Genomic DNA, 21,492 nt, shown 5'->3' on the forward strand with positions numbered 1-21,492 from the left:
TTTTATTTAAATATACTACTCTTGGTCTCTAACAGTCATAAATACGGATGTATTTATTTGGGCAAGAGAACGCGTGTTCATATTGTTGTTGGTTTGGTTTATTTTACTTCGCTTTTCTGCCACATTTGGTTATCGCGAAAATGAGGATTGAGTGATAATATGATGAAATTGGTTAAGGGACCTCATATGAACAATCCAGGCCAGGATTCGAACCCGTGATGAGTGCGCATTCTTGTCCTATGTGTTGCAGTGAATAATGAAATAATTTGGAATAAAAATGTATCTCAGTACTCAAAAAGTCAAATGAATATCATTGAAGAAACTACAAAAAAGTGTGTTGTGTTTTGTTACCTGTCACCAAATCAACCAAGCGTGGGGGAGTGGTTATCATAGCGCGCTACGACACCAGGATTTCCGGGTTCGAACCCCGACCCAGGCATGGGCGTTCCCTGTGCTCGTCCCTTCATCAATTTCATCGTATCTTCGCAATTAACCAAATGTGACAAAAAAGCGACGTTAAGTAACAAAAATGAAATCAAATCATTGATTGATTGCTCAATTTGGTTCATTTTACTTCACTTTTCCGCCACCTTTGGTACAACAAAATAGATGAAGGAACACACACAAAGAACACAAATGGCCAATCCGAGATTCGAACCCAGGATCTCTGGCTTACAGTCAAATCAAATAGTCTTTTACTTTCGAATGTGGGTGGGGGTTACGTGTACTTTTTTCTGGTACTCATTCATAATTTTGCAATCTTTTCCTGTTATTGACATTCTTCTTTTTTGTAGGAATACTGGCCCTAAAGGGAGGAGGGGTGTGACCCACACCAACCCCCCCCTTGAGCACGCCACTGACTGCTACCCCAAGTGTCGACGTCACCGCACGTCACTGGAAAATCGGTAGGTTGAAATTTTATTTTTATTCTCGTATATAGGCCTACATAATATTTCACAATATGGGCCTCTTGTTTATGCAAATAAGAATGGAATTTTTGAAATCCTTTCCTTACTGACAGTGTATATTTCCATGTTTTATTTATGAGGTATATATTTTTAATCACAGAGTCACATCACTACAACCCGCCACCCCAAATGAGTTTAAAAAAAAAACACCCACACCAGCAATTTTTTGTCCATTCGAGCACTATCATATGGTGCGATAGCCCAGGTTCTTAACCCAGTATATGCCACTGCTCACTACGATCCTTCGTAGCGTGCTATGGGTTTCACATTTAGAATTGCTAATTGTAATAATAATTGCTAATGCGTATGATTTAATTAACGTGGCTATTCAATGGTTCTGGTTAAGAAAATAAAGGAAATTTGAAAACATTTTTAATTTGTGAAACTCAGAATTATCTGAATACTTCTGATCAGTATCGGCCATTAGGAGCCAAAACTGGGGAAGGGGAAGGGGACAAGGACAGTTATTTCACGGTTGCAAAAGAGTAGGGGCCTCCAGGTGCCTAGAAGGGACTTCTTTTGTCACATTGCCTTCATGGGAATATACAGGGTGATTCAAAAGTCCCAGGATACCCTTTTTCTTCTGAAACAGATGCGGTAATGGCAAATCTAACTTCACCTGGGTAAATCAGAGTAAGGGGCCAATGTGTGAGGATGCTTCCGGAACTTGGCCGACATCTTGAAGTTGGCCATATTGTATCGAGATCAATTTTTTGAAATGGCAAGGGGAGCATGTTGGGTATTAAAATACATTAGAATTTTCCAAGGAATGCAATGCTATAATTAGTTTCGTGATAGCTGTAAAGGTACAAGAGTTATTGACACTGAAAGCTAGCAACCACGTGCTGCGGTACCCATCGTTATGTTCTAGAGGATGTGCTCAATGTGGTTTCCATCATGCCGAACACAATCTTCAAGGCGTGAGATACACTCTGCATGGACCCACATCAGCATCTGTGGGGGTATTTGATAACAGGCCCGCATGATAAGATAGTGAAGGTGGTGTGCGTCATGGATTTTGTTGGCATACGCAAGCTGTTTCAAAGTAACCCCATTGAAAAAAGTCCAGCGGTGTGTGTTCGTCACAATGGAAACCACATTGAGCACATCCTCTTGAATATACCGGTGGGTATCCCAGCACTCGGTTGCCATTTTACAGTGTCAATAACTTCTATACCATTCCAGCTATCACAAAACTAATTACAGCATTGCATTCCTTGGAAAATTCTAATGTGTTTTGATAATCCACAAGGCCTCCTTGCCATTTGAAAAATTTGACTTCGATCAAATATGGTGGTCATGTCCCAATAGAACACTAACACATGGACCCCTTACCCCGATGTACCCAGGTGAAGTTGAATCTGCCATTACTAAATCCGTTTGAGAGAAAAATGGGTGTCCTGGGACTTAAGATCTGCACATTATGCTCCCAGTGTTATGCCTGCCCCTCTCAGGAGAAAAAAAATCGACATCCACCTGTGCACAATGGAACCTAGTACCCTACCACTTTTCCCGCTTGTTTATATTTAATATTCTCTTCTTTACAAGAAACACATATAATTACAATACACATTTGACTGGTTACACATCAAACCAGCCAGAAAAAAATTCAAAATGCTACCACCGATTCAGATTTTCATGAAACTTTGTGCATTTTTTAATACTACCAAGGCATGAACACATGCAAACTTTTTCTTCTCTACAACTCATAGTTACTGAGAAACAGGAGGCTAAAGTTTCAGAATTTTGCACAGATCGGTCATTGTCGAGGCCATGGTAGTGTCCTGCAGTGCTTAACAGAAAAAGTTATATCTGAGAGTGAAATCGATATATCACTTCGTTTTTTATTCTAAATTTCATACATATATGTATCTACCATTAGAAAACTTGTCACCAAGATTCCCTTGCACTGAGAGTTAGAAAAAGTTTTGTATTGCAAATAAAGTTGTTTTTCTTTGTATCAACATCTGGCGTTATTAAAATTACATTGTTCACTATCAGGCACTGCAATAATCATGCCAATTTTTTTTCTTTCAAATTGAAGCTTCAAGTATGTTCTAAAAGGCTATAAAATAAAATTAGTGGCTTTTTCACTGCTTGTATTAATAAATCTTCATTAAAACAAATTTTATGTACATTCATATGGGTTTTTCCATGCCAAATTATCACACAAAAAAATGAATTAAGACTTACTGTATTAATGCACCCTGGATTTCATTTGGCAGACTAGAGGATCTGATATCTGAACTCGCAGCCAGTATAACTATATGTGGAGCTCGTGTTGTGGTCCCCATCTTTTTGCGCAAGTAATGTATAGAAAAATAAGTACACCAGGGTTCCCATGTGAACTTGAAATGTATTTTTCCAGAGTTTTCCAGAATCTCCAATTCTTTTCCAGAGTAGTCAATACACAGTGTAGTATTATTCTCTTTTTTACAATAGCCTCCATTTCCCCTTATAGCCATATCACCACCACCTTGTTCTTCTTCATCTTATTATTATTATTAGAGATGAGTTGGACTAGCTGATTCATTGATTTAAATTTTTTGGGTGCATCGGCCTTTGTGGCCCTTCTAAATATACGGGGAAAGTCCCTTTATCAAAAAACCCTAAACTTAAAATATTAAAAAAAGAAAGGTGTAAAGAGACCTTGGAGAAAGGTTAAAAATGCAAGTTGTAAAGGGACTTTCACAGGAGAAACACAAACTTTAAAAAAGGCAAGGATAGTATCAAAACTTCCTCCAAAACAGTGTAAATGGCCTGCTCTTCCCAAAAAGATAAAAACATTTAGTAAAACACTGTCATCAACTCCCCAACATGGATGGATGATAAATCATTGGGAAGATTAAAACTTTGTCCGAGGATATTAAAATCAGCACATGCGAGAAGAATGTGTGAAACACTTAATACAACATTACAGGTATGCCACAGCTCTTGCAGTAAATGGCAATGTGTCAGACGGCTGTGTTACGAAGCAGATTTAAGATGATTTATTCTCGGCGAGAGAGAGAACGAGAATGAGGTGGCAAATATTTTCACACTTTTGAGAAACAGAAATTTACAAATGGACACAATATCAATTAATCTGTAATGTAAAATAAACATATGTTACAAGCCTATGTCTTCAAGCAGCTTGTGTGAAGAAAATCAACAGGTAGGAGCATATTCTAACCCTTCAGATGTACTTCAATGTGACTCGTTAATCAATTAAGTGAATTTTCCCTGAGAATTTTACTTTTTTAGAATTCCTCGAGATTTTCAGGTTTTCCAGGTGTGTGGGAACCTTGTATTCACCTGCCTGTACTCCTTAGGTTGATATCCCTATCCAAAAATCAAGAATAATGGTAACTAATGATCCTTTAAAAAACAAATAAAATAAAATATTGTATAAATTAAAAATATTGAATAAATACTAGTATCTATTCAATATTAAACAATATTGAGTGTTTGTACACATTATTTGCTTCATGTGAATGTGTGGTTACGATCTGCCATTGACTTGATTGCTTGTACACATCATGCATTTGTTACTTTACAGGTTATGTGCCTGTTATACCTTCCATCCTGTACAGATGGCCCCTTTTGGTGTGTTCAGTTTTAAAGAAAGAAACCTTCATGTACGCAAGGAAACAAGTGTGCCATGTGTACAAAAACAAACAAGTTAGTGGCAGTTAGGTTCATTCTCCACTGCACCAATCTAAAAGGCATTGAAGCCCATGCGAGTCACGAAACCCCAGATTTATTCTAGGATAGCAGCTAGCCTCAAAGCAAGTGAGTGCCTAAACATCACACAGATGGAAGCACATAATTCGTTACCTGTTTCGGGAAGGTGTGGTTCCACTTGTGGTGTGGCTGAATGACAGAAAAAAGAGAAAGGATGGAGGTAATGGGACTTTGTTTGGTATTTCCGTAAACAGTGGCATTAATATATAATCCCCCTATTAGTGACCATAATATCTAAACAAACCCTAACATAGCACAATGGCGCCTTTGTTGTATGCAGGGGCGGTATAAGGCCTTCATGGCACAGTGCTATATGCACAGGACAGGGTGCTACCCTATATACCTTTACTTATCATGAAACCCTATACTATTATTATTCAATCAGTCATTGTGATAGGAAAAATTTGTTGACCACAAGCATAATTTCTTGACTTTTTATTGACTTTCTTGAATGGTAAGTTAATGTCTGGGCCCTTTTTCCTTCTTTGTTAGTTCTAGGTCCTTTATACAAAACTTAAAACTATAACATAAGTTAATACTTAGAAGTTGTTGACAGTTTTTAGGTTTAGGATCTTTACATAAAATTGAAAACATAAAGTAAGTTGATAATTAGTAGTTGTTGATAGTTTCCTGATTACATGGCTTTTGCTACCTACTGAGATAAAAGTTCATGATGAATAGTTGATAATCTTCTCTTCTGCATCAACAGCCTCCTGTTCCTATATCTTATGTAGTTATTGGAGACTCACAGGTGAAGTATGTGTCCCAGGTGTTGGTTTATTGGACACAAGCTACGAGATCTGGAAGAAGTATTTGTGGAGATAAATCCATTATTTTATGTTGTTATTCTCCACATTGGGACCAACAACATACCCTGCTATCCCTTGAGGAGAATTCTGGATATGTACAGGCAGTTGGTGGCAGCTGTCCTGATGTTTCCATTGTTGTCTCAGGGATTTAACCCCACCACAGCAATTTGCTTACTGCAGAAGGTGACTTGCACATACGTAACTGTTCTCAATGAGGCAGCACACATTTTCAATGAAGGTCTTTCACCATTTGCCCAGGAGCTCTCTTGTCTATGGAAAACATTTCTGAGTTGCAGAAAGATTTCCCAGGATGGACTCGATCCTTCTTTTCCTAGATATAAGCTTCTGACAAATGCAGTTATGCAATCTATTCAGAAGATAGATTCGTCAGATAGATTTCGTGTGTCAGACCTACAACAGTGGATCCTCAGCAAAGTATGCTGAACACCCCTGCTCATCACATCATCACTACAGATAGGTCTAGGTATACACACAGCCATCAATCATATAATAGAAAACAGAACACACATGCATCATCTGTTAGTTTGTAGACCAGATGTTTGTATTGTGAGGATGACACCGCAGCAGTATGTCAAAGTGGGTTACCTTGCTATGCCGCTGCTTTGACTCACATAGCTGCCATGAATGGTGACATGTCTGGCAAGAATAGTATTAAGTACAGCTTCTGTCATTCTTCAAGAAGAATGCTAAAAATAACCAAAAAATACCAAGGAGCATGTCAACGGATTGCCAGTCTTGATTTATACACCAAAATTTTCAACAAAAATAAATCTTCCAGCTTAGTAAAAAAATGAAAAAAAGAATTGCAACTCTCCTATTAAGAAAATAAAACCAAATTCAGAAGCAACTTCCATAATTTGCCAGTCCTTTACGTTCCCCCCCCCCTGTTCACTTAACAGGGAACCACCAAAACAGACTCTGAAGCACACCAGAAGAGTAAGTTATTGAATAAACATTTCAAACAAATAGCAATGAAGTAAGTAGAAATCGAAACTACAATGTCATAATTTTATGTAATTATTACTGTTTATGACTGACTGACTCTCTAGCCTTCTTAAACCTGAAGGTTCATGGCCGCAGCAACACAGGCCTTCCATCTGTCCCTATTCTAAGCATGATCTATATACTCTTTTCCATAACTACGAATTTCCTTTAGGTCCATCTCAACGTTATCCCTCCATCTTCGTCTTGGCCTTCCTACAGGTCTCTTACCATCAGGTTTCCCATCAAGAATCCTGTAAACTCTTCTTTCTTCTCCCATTCATGCCACATAGCCTGCCCACCTAAGTCTACTAGAATTACTGTTTATGGCATACACATTTCGTTTTTTTTATTTTTTATTTTGAACTGTAATTTGATTTTAGAGCACATTAAGGTTTTGAACTTTTTGCCTTGAGATTCAGTCAGATGAGGGTTCGACATGCTGATCCCACATCATCCCATTACCAGTTGAAGATCTCCACACCTCTATGTAGGACTGTGGGAGGGAGACTGGCAGTCGGGAGATAGGCCAAGGCCCTTTGAGGGCTGGCGAGTGATGGCGGTAGAGATAAAACTCACAATACATAACAAGTATTCCAAAACTTCACAGTCACCAGACTAATAAACAGGCACACGATAAAAAAGAAGGACCCTTATCACTTCACAGTCTCATGTCTACTTTCAGTACTTCTGTGAAAACCAGTTTCTAACTCCCCTCACCAGCTTATTTAGTGGATGTCTTGCTTCAATTATTTGTGAAGCATTTAAGCTATAGATTATACTTATTTTTGTTGGCAAAATATACAAATTATAAACACTTGCAATACTGACAAAATTCATGAATACATGGACAACATAAGATACCTATTTATTCTTTCACAGGAAAGGCACACGCTCATTTACATATCTGGTATATGAAGATTTAAAGAAGAACTAGGTTTGGTACGAGAAAGAACCCTCACCCTGCAAGATGTACATGTACAAAAAGCATTTAATTCTGTGTAAAAATGGGTGACTTACAATTATGAAACCGATTATTCTTCAAAAATCTTACTATCCAAATCACACTCGTGGAGATCTGAGGGAAGCTAATTAAGGAGATTAAAAAAATTCCTCTCTTAACAGAATGTGAGTGGGTTAGGCAGATTGTGTTAGATTGCTTTAGAATTTTTGAAAATTTTATTGTAATTTGTGTGTATAATATTTGTTAAAAGCATCACATATGTGCTCCTAGCTGCTAAAATTTAAAAGCACAAAGTTCCCCAATGTATTTTTGGTGCAAAAATTAGTGTCGAATGTGACAATTAGAAAACATTTCTTTAGTTTTTTTATCTATTCAAACTACATTATAACAACAAACATTTGATCATAAGTGTGGAACATAAAAAAAGAATTAAATTGAAGTTTGGCATTGAAATTACCTCCTGCAAGCTGTTACTACTGTATGAAGATATTTTTTTATTATTATTTGGTTTATTTTACTTCACTTTTCTTCCATTTCTGGCTAATTGAAAGATGGGGATGAGTGATGATAGTGAGGCATTTCATGAAGTGTCCTTACTCCATGTAAATAACAACATGAATTAATCTGAAAATTATTATTGTTTTTAATTGCATTATTGTTTGTGAATACATATTTCATCAACAAAAAATATTAGCTTCTGAAGTCAAACGTTGCTACATATCACATTTTCATTAATACTTTTCATGCATTCAGGCTAGATCATCAACTCCAGTATTTTTCTTAATTCGTTAGCAGACAGCAAAATGTACTTTATACTTCTATGTGAAATCAGTTCGTTATGAAATATTTTAATCCGACTACATTGCTAGAGCCTTATATTATACGAGTGTGAAATGTCACACAAGAATGCTGAAATGCCCCTGTAAAATAAAATTGATGGCGGGACACTCATAAACATGCTCAGGCCAAGATTCGAATCCAGAACCCAAGACCGAATATTGTCAGTTTTCTAGTCAAGAGGGTTGAAGTGTCAATTATGACAACATTATAATAATCTAACCACTTAAATTACATTTTATGGTCACGTATATGGTTGTGTGAACACGGTGGCTGCGTGAGAGCTTCAGACAAAATTCACTTAGGTAAGTGGAAGAAGAAAGAAACATTTGTAAGCAAAAAGTTATAAATGAAGTCTTCTAAATATACATAGCATCATAAACATCAGTTATTTGTGATAGAAAGCTGCCGTTTATACTTGTTCATGTGTTCAAAATGCCGACCTGTTCAAATTGCGATGAACTGCTAGAGTCAAACGAAAATCTCCTCCAAGAAATCTCTTCAAAAAATGAAATAATAAAACTACTAGAAGCAGACCTAAAATAAGTAACAGGAAAAGCAAATAAAAGACAGTTCACACAACATGCTGCTCAACGAAAAGAAACCTGGAGCCAAGTTGTAAAATCAACATGGAGAGGGAAAATTAACACGCATCCAGAAGCACAGGATCGAGACACAAGTTACTCACGAGTTAACCCGTTCCTGGATTCAAACCCTTTTGGAATATTAGGCAAGGAAAGGGTAGAAATAAGTAGAAGCAATACAACAGAACTCAACATGAAAAGAGCAAATGCAAGAAGAAAAGCTCGCGAGTACAATTCAAAGCAAGTTAACCGTGATAGTGAAAGTGAATTTCCTCTTTCCTGTGTAGTTCACGGTGATAGTGAAAGTAAATCTCCTCCTTTCTTCAAGAAGTAAGTTCATGGTGACAGTGAAAGTTATCTCCCTCCTCTCTACAAGGTGCAAGTTCGTGGTGACCAGGAAAGTAGTTCTCCTCCTTCCGTCCAAGAAAACAACTCTCAACGTACAAAAAGTGTCTATACTACAAGTACAAATGCAAGGATGAAACAAATTGCTATATTTGCTGACAGCCATGGATGAAACATAGCCCCAATAATCAACAGACTCGACTCAAATAAATTGTGTAGTGGAACTGTGAAACCAGGTGCTTTGTCACAAGAAGTGACAAGCACCCTCCTGAAAGACTCCAAAAAACTAAGCTCAGGCGATCATGTCATCATTATATCAGGTGCAAACGACTTAGCCAGAAACGAAGGAAATAATGTGATTAAAGCTCTAACAGATAGATTGGAACATCTTAAACACACTAATGTAATAGTTGCAACAATCGCCCACCTCCATGACCTCACTGAGGAATCTTGTGTAAACAGAGCAATAAAGATAACCAACAAAAAAATAATTATCCTAACCAAGGTCTTTCCAAATGCAAAAATACTAGCACTCCATACAGTGCAAAGAGCATACCACACAAACCATGGCATGCACCTAAACAAGGGTGGAAAGAGACTAATCTCCTCATCAATTCTGGACATGGTGAACAAAAGCAATGACGAGAATCCCGTGCCAATTCCCCTTCACTGGAATGATAGCAACACCCACAAAAATGATACGCAGATGTATGTTACTGGAGAACATCCCAAGAGAAATGAGAAATTGTCTACAGAATTGCCTTGACCAACCAGTGATTATGAATCAGAGCACTCTCTTAAGGAAAAACCGGAAAGTGAAGTGTGTGAAGTGCAGTATGATACTAACCTCGTAACTCCAAACAAATATGATGATTCGGTAGAAGGTGAAGAAGAAATTAGTGTCAGTGCCACAGGAAAGGAATATAAAAAATACAATCAAAATAAGGGACTGTTTTTTATGGTAAGTGAGAGTAAAAAAATGAGCAAAAATAACACTTCCTTAAAAATTATGCATAACAATATTCAATCCATTACCAACAAATTAGATCAGATAATAATATATCTAGAGGAATTACAACCAGATGTGTTTACTGTAACTGAATATGGATTCAATGAAGAACAAACAGAATTCTGTAGGTTGAAAGGGTACAAATTGATCTCATTCTTTACAAGAAAAGAAAAGAGGCATATTCATTAAAGAAAAATGAATTGGATGGAAACAAATACACTGGTTAGAATCACTATGCACCGAAAAGGTCTTTGAAGTAGCAGGTATGGAAATTGATATGGAAATTTATCTGTGAAGATAATAACCCTATATCGTTCTCCAAATACTGACTTATGACTCTTTTATCAAAAGCTAGAAATCATGTTAACAAAAATAACAAAATCAAATTGCAAGATCATCATCCTGGGAGATATTAACATTGACCTCCTCAAGAGCAATAATAATAAAAAAAACAGAATACATTGATCTCTTTAGGTCCTATGGACTCTCACAGATAATCACAGATCCAACTAGAATAACATGTAACTCCAAAAGTCTAATAGTTCATGTTATCACCAATCTCCCCTCTGACACAATACAGGCAGAAGTGATACACAACTTAATATCTGATCACACAGCACAAATTGTTGAAGTTAGTATAATCAAACCACATTACAAATCAAAAAAACCTATATGAATAGAAAGCCGAAACATGGGGGAAGACAACGTAAACTATTTGATACACCTGTTAGGGAAAGAAAATTGGGACCTAGTATTTCAAGGAAGTGAAACCGAAAACATATGTGAGAAGTTCATGACCATACTAACTTACTTCATAAATCGTGCATGCCCCTTAAAAATAAAGCATTTTCAAACAAACAAACAAAAACAAAAAAACTTGGGTCAAAAATGAAATAATACACAAAAAGAATGACCTCAAAAATATTTATGACAAAATGCGCATAACGAAGGAAAACACACTTTGTGAGTCATATAGAATAAAGAAAAATGAATATAAAAACTAATAAGATATGAAAAATCCAAACACCTCAAAGATAATATCAGAAATAATAGTAATACATCAAAGGCAAATTGGAATATCATAAATGAGCAAAGAGGCAAAAAACCCAATAAGCTTAATGAAAATACCACATTATTTGAAAATGAAGTAGAAATAACTAACCCTAAACACATTGCGGATACATTCAATAAGTATTTCTCAAACTCCTATGTAAACTGTCCCATTGACCCCACAAGTGCCCAAACAACTAAAATTGAATCAAATACTGTACTGAACTCCATTTATTTGGATGAAATAACCTTAAATGAACTAGAAACTATGATAAAAAATTTAAATAATAAGAAATCAGCAGGTCCAGATGTTTGGTCAAATCATTTAATTAAAAAATGTTCTCAATACATCATATTACCACAACAGTATGCTATAAATGACTCTATGAATAGTGGAATTTTCCCAAAAGTACTAAAGAAAAGTATAATCAAACCAATACTCAAAAAAGGAATGGAGACAGAAATAAAACTATAGACCAATAACGATCACATCATCTTTCTCAAAACTGTTAGAGAAAATCATGTGTAATAAAATATACGAATTCTATGCCAACTATAACATAATTCGTCCACTACAACATGGCTTCCAAAAGGGTAAATCGACAAGTACAGCTACTTCTCCATTTATTGAGATAATTATGGATGCATTAGAAGATAATGAGATACCCTGTGCTATTTTCCTGGATCTGCGAAAAAGACTTTGACTGCTTAGACCACTCTATGCTCAAGCAAAAAATATACAATCTTGGCATTAGAGGAAATACATACAAACTGATAAAATCTTTTATCACGGATAGAACACAGTACACCCAGATACTACATACTGAAAACTCCGTGGTTCACAAAATTATATCTGACACTGAATATGCAGAAGCAGGAGTCCCTCAAGGCTCCATACTAGGCCCGCTACTGTTCATACTATATACCAACGACTTACCCGCCCCAGACAATACAAATATTTTAACATACGCAGATGACACAACCATAACATGCAGTGCAAATACACAAGAACAATTAGAAACACAAACCTACATATCAGTAAATATAATAGCTCAGCACTTAAATTCATATAACTTGAATGTAAACTATCAAAAAACAATGTATATGGCTTTCAATCCTTGAAATAAACCCATTTTGATAATATAAACTTACAAATAGATGATAATCAAATCAGTTACGAAAATCCAGTTAAATTGTTAGGTTTAGTTATTGATGACAAATTAAGATGGACATATCATATTGACCATGTATGCAAAAAAGTAGGGAAAAACTTATATCTCCTAAAACTCCTAACACAATATCATGTGTCTGAATTAAACACAAATCTACACTATGGACTTGTATATCCATACCTAGAACCATGGGCGCCGACTTGTCAAAATTATTGGGGGGGCTCTGATCACTGAAATAAATGAATGAATGACTCATTCCCTCCATTTTTTATAAATAAAAATTACATCTTCGTATAGGAGTTTTTAAGCAGCTATTCTTCATGCAAATGAAATTTAACATGAAAAATGTTTAGAAAATGTTTCAAAGTCTCTTTATGTCTTTTGTGTCTGCTCATTTGTTTTTTTAGATAATTAACATTTTTATTGAAAAGTATTTATTTATATTACCCCATTGTAGATCTCAAATATGTCTTTAGTCGGCGAATAGCACTGAATGACCTTTCAGCTGTGGCTGTCGTCACTGGCACAGTGCGGAGGACCATCATGAATTTGGCAACTTCAGGCAGAAGCTTCTAGAGGGTGCTGTCTTCCAAAACAAACTTCCTTATGTCACGCATGGTAGTTAGAACCACTTTCTTCTGTTTGGCGATGTCACCAAGCATGGACATGTGTAAGGAGAGCCTATCGGCATCCAAATCTTGGCGAAAGAATTCTCGCGTTTGCTGAAAGTTTGTTGTGCAACTGTTCACAGCTGAGATGCATTCTTTTTCTACGGCTGTTACTTTTTGTAGTCCTGTAGATTCATGTCCTTGTTTAACACATGATTTTGCTTTGTCACAGTCGTCAGTGTATATTGATTTATAATGCTATTTTGGGGTGTAGAACTTGTGAGTTTTGGCAGCATCAGGATTTTCAAGTCTCTTAGGGACGTGACGTTGCCGGGTCATTTCTGCCAGAACTGTTCAAAACTCATTCGCTTTTCTTGAAAAATGTCAGTCAAGTATTTTAGTTTTGATTCCACTTCTTTTGCACCAATGCGTGGAAACTGAATCTTACAGTTTACCTCTTCTATTGGACCCATCACATGGCAGTAGATGGAGAGAAAGAAAAGTGTCTTGAAGTGAAGCATTGTCTCCAGGTATCCAGCAAATTTTGATGCTGCGTCAGTAGAATCTTCTTCAGAAAATTTCTTTAAAAAATTGAGAATTTTTTCATAGTTCCTTAAGATCTGTTGCATTCTGGAGGCTCTCAACGTCCACCGACGAGGGCAAAGTGGTCGCAGTTCAGTATGGCCAGTCTTCTAATTCACATATAAAATATTCCTAAATATTTGCATTCTCTTAGGGGATTCCCAAACAGTCTTTAACAAGTCGTTGGCTAAATTCATTATGTCTCTGATTAATATATGTACAGGGTGGCGCACGAAATGATACCCCATTTACTTTTTGAATGAAATTAATATTTGTATTAATTTTAAAACATTTTTTTCCTAGGAAACCTTAATCCATGGAGATTTACTGCCAGAGACTGTAGTTCACTGAATCTTCACCGTGGCGCTACCAGTCCAGTGTAGCGGCACGGCTCACAAAGGGAGGCTCACGCCAGAACATCGTGCAGCAATAGTGTTGTTTTTCGCGGAAACCAAAAGCATTGTTGGTGCACAGAGACGTTTCCGCGCCCAATTCAACACACGTTGGGCTGCAAGCAAGAGAACAATTCACAAACTCCATGAACAATTGCAGGTTCAAGGGCCATTACTGGAACCGAAACGGCCGCGAGTGAATAGTGTCCGTACGCAGGAAAACATCGAAAGTGTTAAAAGAAGCCCCAGTAAGTCCTGTAGAAAAGCAGCTACCCAAACAGGTATATCGAGACACTCTCTGCAAAGAATTCTCAAAAGTGATCTTCACATGTACCCCTATAAAGTAACAGTTGTGCAGAAACTGACACCAGAAAAGATTCAGCGGAGACTGGTATTCGCTGAATGGGCTGATGCACATATGGATGTTATCATCAGAGCTAGGAATTTTAGGTGCAAAAATTTGCCAATAAAGGTGCAAGAAAGGTGCCAATTTTTGTACAAAAAAGGTGCTAAAATAGGTGCTAATTTTCAGATGTAAATATATTGTGAGCAGTGCATACATATATCATTCAACTTGTCTTGATAAACTCAGAGTATTCTCTGGTTTTAAACCATTTAATATAACTAAGCAAAGAAAATTCTCTGATACATTAGAAAGCGACATAAAGGAAAAGATGCTTGTTCTTACTTGCTTAGAATTAGTCATCTAGAAAACTGTTAAAATAGATTACATTCAAAATTTCTATGTTCTTCTGAGTGAGACTACATCTGCGGTCACTAAGCAGATACTTGTAAGTTGAAAAAGAACGTTCAACGTCAACAGACACAAGTGGTGGGTATTTTGTTTTCAACTGGTAATCTACATCCTTGTTGGTTGCAACTTCTTGAACATCATGGTTTTTGGCTAAACTTTGTTCTAACTTCTCTTTCCCGACCCCTTGCAGCTCTCGTTGCACATCCATCAAAACAGGCCACTGTGCTTCCATTTTAGGACACTGCTCCTTCAGTTTTGTGATTGCAGTAGTAAGGAAAGAGAAGCCATGTACAATATAGAGTTCATCTTGCAATTCCTGTTGAAGTGCAAGTTTTTTGGCTTTTTCTACAGCTGAGGAATTACTAGGCAAAGCATCTAAAAATTTCGATATTGTATAGAAATGATTGCAAATAAACACTGCAGCTTTTAACCATGTACCCCATCTAGTGAGGATGGGAGAGGGTGGTAGTGGAAGTTTCGTAATTTCTACGTACTTCTGTATTCTAGGAGCTTTTCTTCTTCCTTTTTCCTTCAGTTTTGTGATTGCAGTAGTAAGGAAAGAGAAGCCATGTACAATATAGAGTTCATCTTGCAATTCCTGTTGAAGTGCAAGTTTTTTGGCTTTTTCTACAGCTGAGGAATTACTAGGCAAAGCATCTAAAAATTTCGATATTGTATGGAAATGATTGCAAATAAACACTGCAGCTTTTAACCATGTACCCCATCTAGTGAGGATGGGAGAGGGTGGTAGTGGAAGTTTCGTAATTTCTACGTACTTCTGTATTCTAGGAGCTTTTCTTCTTAATGCTAGAAACAAATTCGTTCACATATGTATATGCATCTTTAAGAGCTTCACGAACTCGATGCAAAGCATGAAAAATGCAGGTCACGTGTTTTGAGTTAGGATACATATTCTTCAGATTAGAAAATGCAGCTAACAAGTAAGATGCTTGGTCTGTAAGAACTAACCACTCTCTATCATATTTTACGCCCTCCGGCCACAATACAAAACATGCATCATTGAAACTTTGCATTATACTTGCATTATCTGCTTTGCCGAGAAAATAAGTTTTCAAAAGTATGGGTTTCACTTGATGTCCATTGAGAGGTGCTACTAAAATGTTCAAAATATACCTGTTTTGCCTATCTGTGGTTTTATCTAGTATGAAATAGACTGGATGGTCAGCTACTACTTGCCTGATATGCAAGATTTTAGCTTCATAAAGAGGTTGAAGGTAAGATTTCCTTAAGGTGCTCTCATCTGGAACTAACTTCCCAGTATATTTTTGCAAATATGATTTCATGACAGGATTAAGTTTCGAAAGAGGTATTCCACAGCTATAAATGTCCTTGCTGTCTCACTGAAAATACATTTGCATTTATGGAACTCGAAGATGCAAGTGCTTCACCAATGAATTGCTGTCGCTTCCCACCTTTACCATCTCGTAGTTCTTTATTCCTGACGTGCTTCCCACTTTGTAGAAGCTGCACAACCCGAGTGCGTTGGTGTTTGTCATCAACGGCAATAGAAATATCACACACATCACACCTCAGAACAGATCCATCACTCTGAATGCCATCACCGCTAAACTGTTTAACAATGTCCTACAGTTTCCCAACATTTACTTTATGTTTTGGCATGGTGAACAAGCAAATCCGAGGCATCGATCAGTCAATCACAGACTGCAGTTACCTAGCTCGCTGAGACGGGAGAAGGAAACGAAAACAAAACAGTTTTCCTACAACAATTTGTAAACAATGCAGCATAGGACAAAAAGAGCACAACTTCTAGCAATTCTAACGTGTCATTGTTGACACTGTTTAAAGTCCGCGCGCTTACTACATTAACGTCCAAGAACTGAAGAAAGCCGATTCATTGTTGTGTGGTAAACATGCCATGCCTCGAATATGGGTGGGGTTAAACAGCATGTGAGTTGTATTTAAAAAAAGATGATAAAGATGCAAAAAGGGCGAAAAGGTGCAAAAGGTTCTGAGATTGTGAAAAAGGTGCAAATAGGTGCAACCGAAACATCATGAGTAGAGTTCAATACGTGCTTATTTTGGGGATGAGTCACTTTTTTTACCCATTTTCACACAAAAAAATTAAAGGTGCAGCACCTAAAATTCCTAGCTCTGGTTATCATCAATACGTGGTTTTCGGATGAGGCTCACTTTCACTTCGACGGAGTGGTGAATAGACAAAATATGCGATTTTGGGCTACCGACAATCCGCAAGTGCTCCATCAAAAGGAAAGCCATTCTCCCAGGATTACAGTGTGGGCTGCTATTTCAACGCATGGACTCATTGGATCATTCTTTTTCGATGAAAATGTTAACAGTGAGCGTTACCTGGACATGCTTCGTAATCAATTTATTCCTCAGCTTCTTGTGAAGGATTTGCCATTTAACACACAATGGTTTATGCAGGATGGTGCAAGACCGCATACTGCCAATGTGGTCTTGGATTTCTTGCACGAGATCTTCAACTTCCACATCATTTCAAACAGGTTTCCAGAACGCTTTAATAGTGGTCAGTATTGGCCTCCCAATAGTCCAGACCTTAATCCCTGTGACTATTTCCTGTGGGGATTCCTGAAGGAAAGGATTTTTCCAAAATATCCAGAAAATCTCATGGATTTGAGAACATTAATTACGCAAGCTTTCGCTGAAATTATAGAAGACATGTGTCGGAGGGTGATCAATAACCTAACTGTTCGTTTGACTACAGTTGTGCAGTGCAATGGTGTTCATATTGAGCATGTTCTGCATTGAAACATTTTTCCACATTGCTATGTTCACTGCAATGTATGTTTTTTTTGAAAAATGTTGCTTACTAATGTTTTTACACCAAAAACAAATGGGGTATAATTTCATGCGCCACCCTATATAATAGTAAATAATAATTATGTATTTAGTATATAGTAATAAGTCATGTGTTTTGCTGTCTCCGGTCATAGCCCCCCAAAGTTGATGGTTTAGCGGTCTCAGCCCCCAAAGTTGATGGTCTAGAACATTTCAAATGTGTATTTAAAGTTATGTTCATGTGGCACAATTCAGAGTAAACTTTACAATAGAAGCAAAATAATACATAAGATCCTCTTAATCAAAATTATTTGGGGGGCTCTGCCCCAACATCGTTAACATTGGGGGGACTCGAGCCCCCCAAGCCCCATGGAGTCGGCGCCTATGCCTAGAACATTGCATAATAGCATGTGGAGGAGCTGCGCAGGAATACACTCAAAGATTGCTTACTCTACAGAAAAGAGCAATACGGTATATGTTCAAAATACCAATTAGAAACTCATGTAGAGAATTATTTACAGAAAATAAAATTATGACAATATATTCCCTATATATTTACAAAGTAATTGAATATGTACTAAAACACCATAAATTAGATAAAAATTCGACCGTCCATCAGCACAACACACGTCAAAAAGAGAACTTCCACATGCAAGCACACAGACTTGTTCTCTCAGACAAATCACCTCATGTTACAGGAATAAAATACCATAACAAACTTCCCACACACATCAAACAAATTACAGAAACTCATAAGAAATTGAAAGCAATTAAACAGTATTTAACAGATATACCTCTATATAATCTCAATGAATTTCAATAGTTAAACTGGATTAGTAAATTGAAGCATTTAAATTCTTTTGATATTGTATGTCTCCTATATTTGGATTTTCTCTTTTACAAGTTTAGTATGTGACACTTATAAGTGTTTATGTTTAACCCATATGATTTATTTGTATTTTTGTGTTTGCATTTTGTTCTTTTCATTGTAATCCTACTCAATTTGTAATATTTAGTATTGTATGATGTTTTCCACACCCATGGATGTGAAGAAATGAAGAATTTATTATTATTATTATTATTATTATTATTATTATTATAAGGATGTAGCTACTTTTACTTGAAAATTAAGCACCAAAAAAATAGGAACCAAACTGAAGTTTGAGATCGGAAAACAAAAATACAATCCCAATCTTGTAAGGTAATTTAAATCAGCTTTGATTTAGAACTTAATAAAGTAAAAGGATTTCACCAGCAAACATTTTGGCCCAAGTTCCTTTTGTTTTATTGCGATTCCATCATGCTACGAATGCAATTTTTACATGGTTCGATTTCGATGTATGTATGTGAACACATACTGCGAAGTTTTAGCGATTACTTAAGATTTTGTTTAATATATGCGTTTGTGGTTAGGTTAGGCAGGTTATGTTTGGTTCCCTTCGCATTAACATAAAGTCCCTAAATGCATTATACTAAGGTTCCGATTTACTTCTATGGTACTGGTGCCCCGAAAACCATTGACGGATAGCGCCACAAACCTTTTACGGATAGCCCCACGAACCATTTCCGGCGAGGTTAGGTTAGGCAAGCATAGTTAAAATTTTGTTCGTAACACAATGCGAGACAGCTTTAAAAAATCTTGCAAAACAACCGCGTGGTTGGAAACACATCAAGCGACATCTGGTTACCTTAGAGCATCGGAAAGATACTTTTCTTGAAATACACATGAATTTGTGGTCAACTATATTGCACGATGGGAAAAAATACATGCACGGCCTTTCAACAATCTACAGAAACTCAATTCCGTAAGTACTTTCTCCTGTAAAAATGAAGAAATTCGTGTCTGCGAGATCGCACCGTTACCACTTCGACATTCATTCCCATGCTTCTACGATAGCTAGTTACTGTCGCTTGTCGACGGAGAATATCTTGTTCATGAGAAGTGCGTAAGGTAATTTTTAAATTGTTTTCTTCGAGTCCAAACAGTGCTCATTAATTTAAGGAAGGTTCAAATTGACAATAATTGACAATGTGACAATGATTTTCAAAATTCTACAATAATTAGTCTTTGTGCTAGGAGAAATCATAAAACAATCGGAACCGTTACACGGAATCTGGTTTAAGAATATTATGTTGTTTGTGAATGGTTCTAGCTCGCAGAGATGTGAGAAGAAGGGAAGTGCGCGACTCCAGAACATTTATTTTTTATTTATTTATTTTACCCTGTTTTATGCTAATCTCCAAAGCGAAAAATATCCAAAAAACCCAAATTTTACCATTTTTATAGTGTGGAAAAGAATTATTTTTTTAATAAAGGCCAAAACACCTGAATTTTACCAATTTTGTTTTTATAGTGTGAATTTCACAATTTCTATAGTCTATAGGACAAAATCACCATATTTTAATCAAGTATTTACAATTATCATATTTTTTAAAAAGAAAATATAAGTGTACAGTACTTACTGTACAGTACAGTGCAGTGAATGTGTGTGTATCTACAATTGAAAATGTAGATACTGATAAAAAGTTATTACCAGTGGCAGTATATATAATTATTTCTTCCAAAGATATATATTCTGAAATCATGTACTTCTAAAAAATATACATGTCTGTATTTTTTTTAATAAAAGCAAAATGCTATATTTATAAAAATATATATGATTGCACCTCAGGATGTGAAGCATCCAAAATTGAGCATAGTAAATTAAGTTAATTTATATATATATATATATATATATATATATATATATATATATATATAATGGATAAAAGCAAGGAGGGCCAAAAGGGCTAAGTAAAAATCAAATAAGGTAAAAGGAAACACTCACCGGACAGTAGGAATGTTCAAAATTTTCGCTAATTTATAGCATCATCGGTGTGAGAAGAAACAGAAGACGTCTTCTGTTTCTTCTCACACCGATGATGCTATAAATTAGCGAAAATTTTGAATTTTCCTACTGTCCGGTGAGTGTTTCCTTTTACCTTATTTGATTTATATATATATATATATATATATATATATATATGTGTGTGTATTGAATAATAGCCAAATTGGAAAAGCAATCAAAAGTGTCAGTGCCAGTAATGTATATCAAAGTTACCTTGAAGAGGTTTTTAAAAAATGAAAGAAAATCTTCAAATTATTTTATATGTTAATAGCTGCTGCCACAAAAATACAGTATTAGAAGAGAAAAAATTCACAAGTCAAGCATTGATTATGCAAACTTATTATGCTTCTGACGGAAGTCAAAGTACTCCCTCTGATGGAGGGAACCCAAGTCCTGGCAGCTTCAGACACTATGCTATGTATATAATATTTCAAGATGCAATTTTTTAGATTTAGCATGCTTATTTGCGTACAGGCTCAAACACAAATGGTCTAACCGAGGAAACCATATGTGTTTGCTTATATATACGATCCAATAAAATGACGGAATGTAACTGTGTTCCTATTGGCTGATGTTGCCCGCATTAAAGAAAGGGACTTTCCCAGCAGTAGTGACAAATGTTTTTGACGCAATGCGGTTGGATTACTGTGAATCTGTTAACAGATGTTAACAGAAAGTTAATGAACTTTCTAGAATGTTAACAGACAATGTCTAAAATCAATACTTATTACATCCAAATTCACTTTTCATGTACGGGATAGATGGGAGAAGAAAATATATCTGCATTATTCTATAGCATGTGAAGATCAGATAAGATAATTCAAGGAAACACAGAATTGTTGTCGGATCAGATAAGAGAATTTCCAAACATGTAAAGGGTTATTATTTATTCATCTATCCGACATGGAACGGAGAAATATATGTTGTATTCTCTTATCTGATCTTTGCATGGTATAGAATGAGCTAGATACTTCGATTTTTGCTTTTTCCATCCGAAATTTAA

This window comes from Lepisma saccharinum, chromosome 13 (assembly GCF_977018435.1).
Source record: "Lepisma saccharinum chromosome 13, izLepSacc3.1, whole genome shotgun sequence".
In the NCBI taxonomy this organism is placed as follows: Eukaryota; Metazoa; Arthropoda; class Insecta; order Zygentoma; family Lepismatidae; genus Lepisma; species Lepisma saccharinum.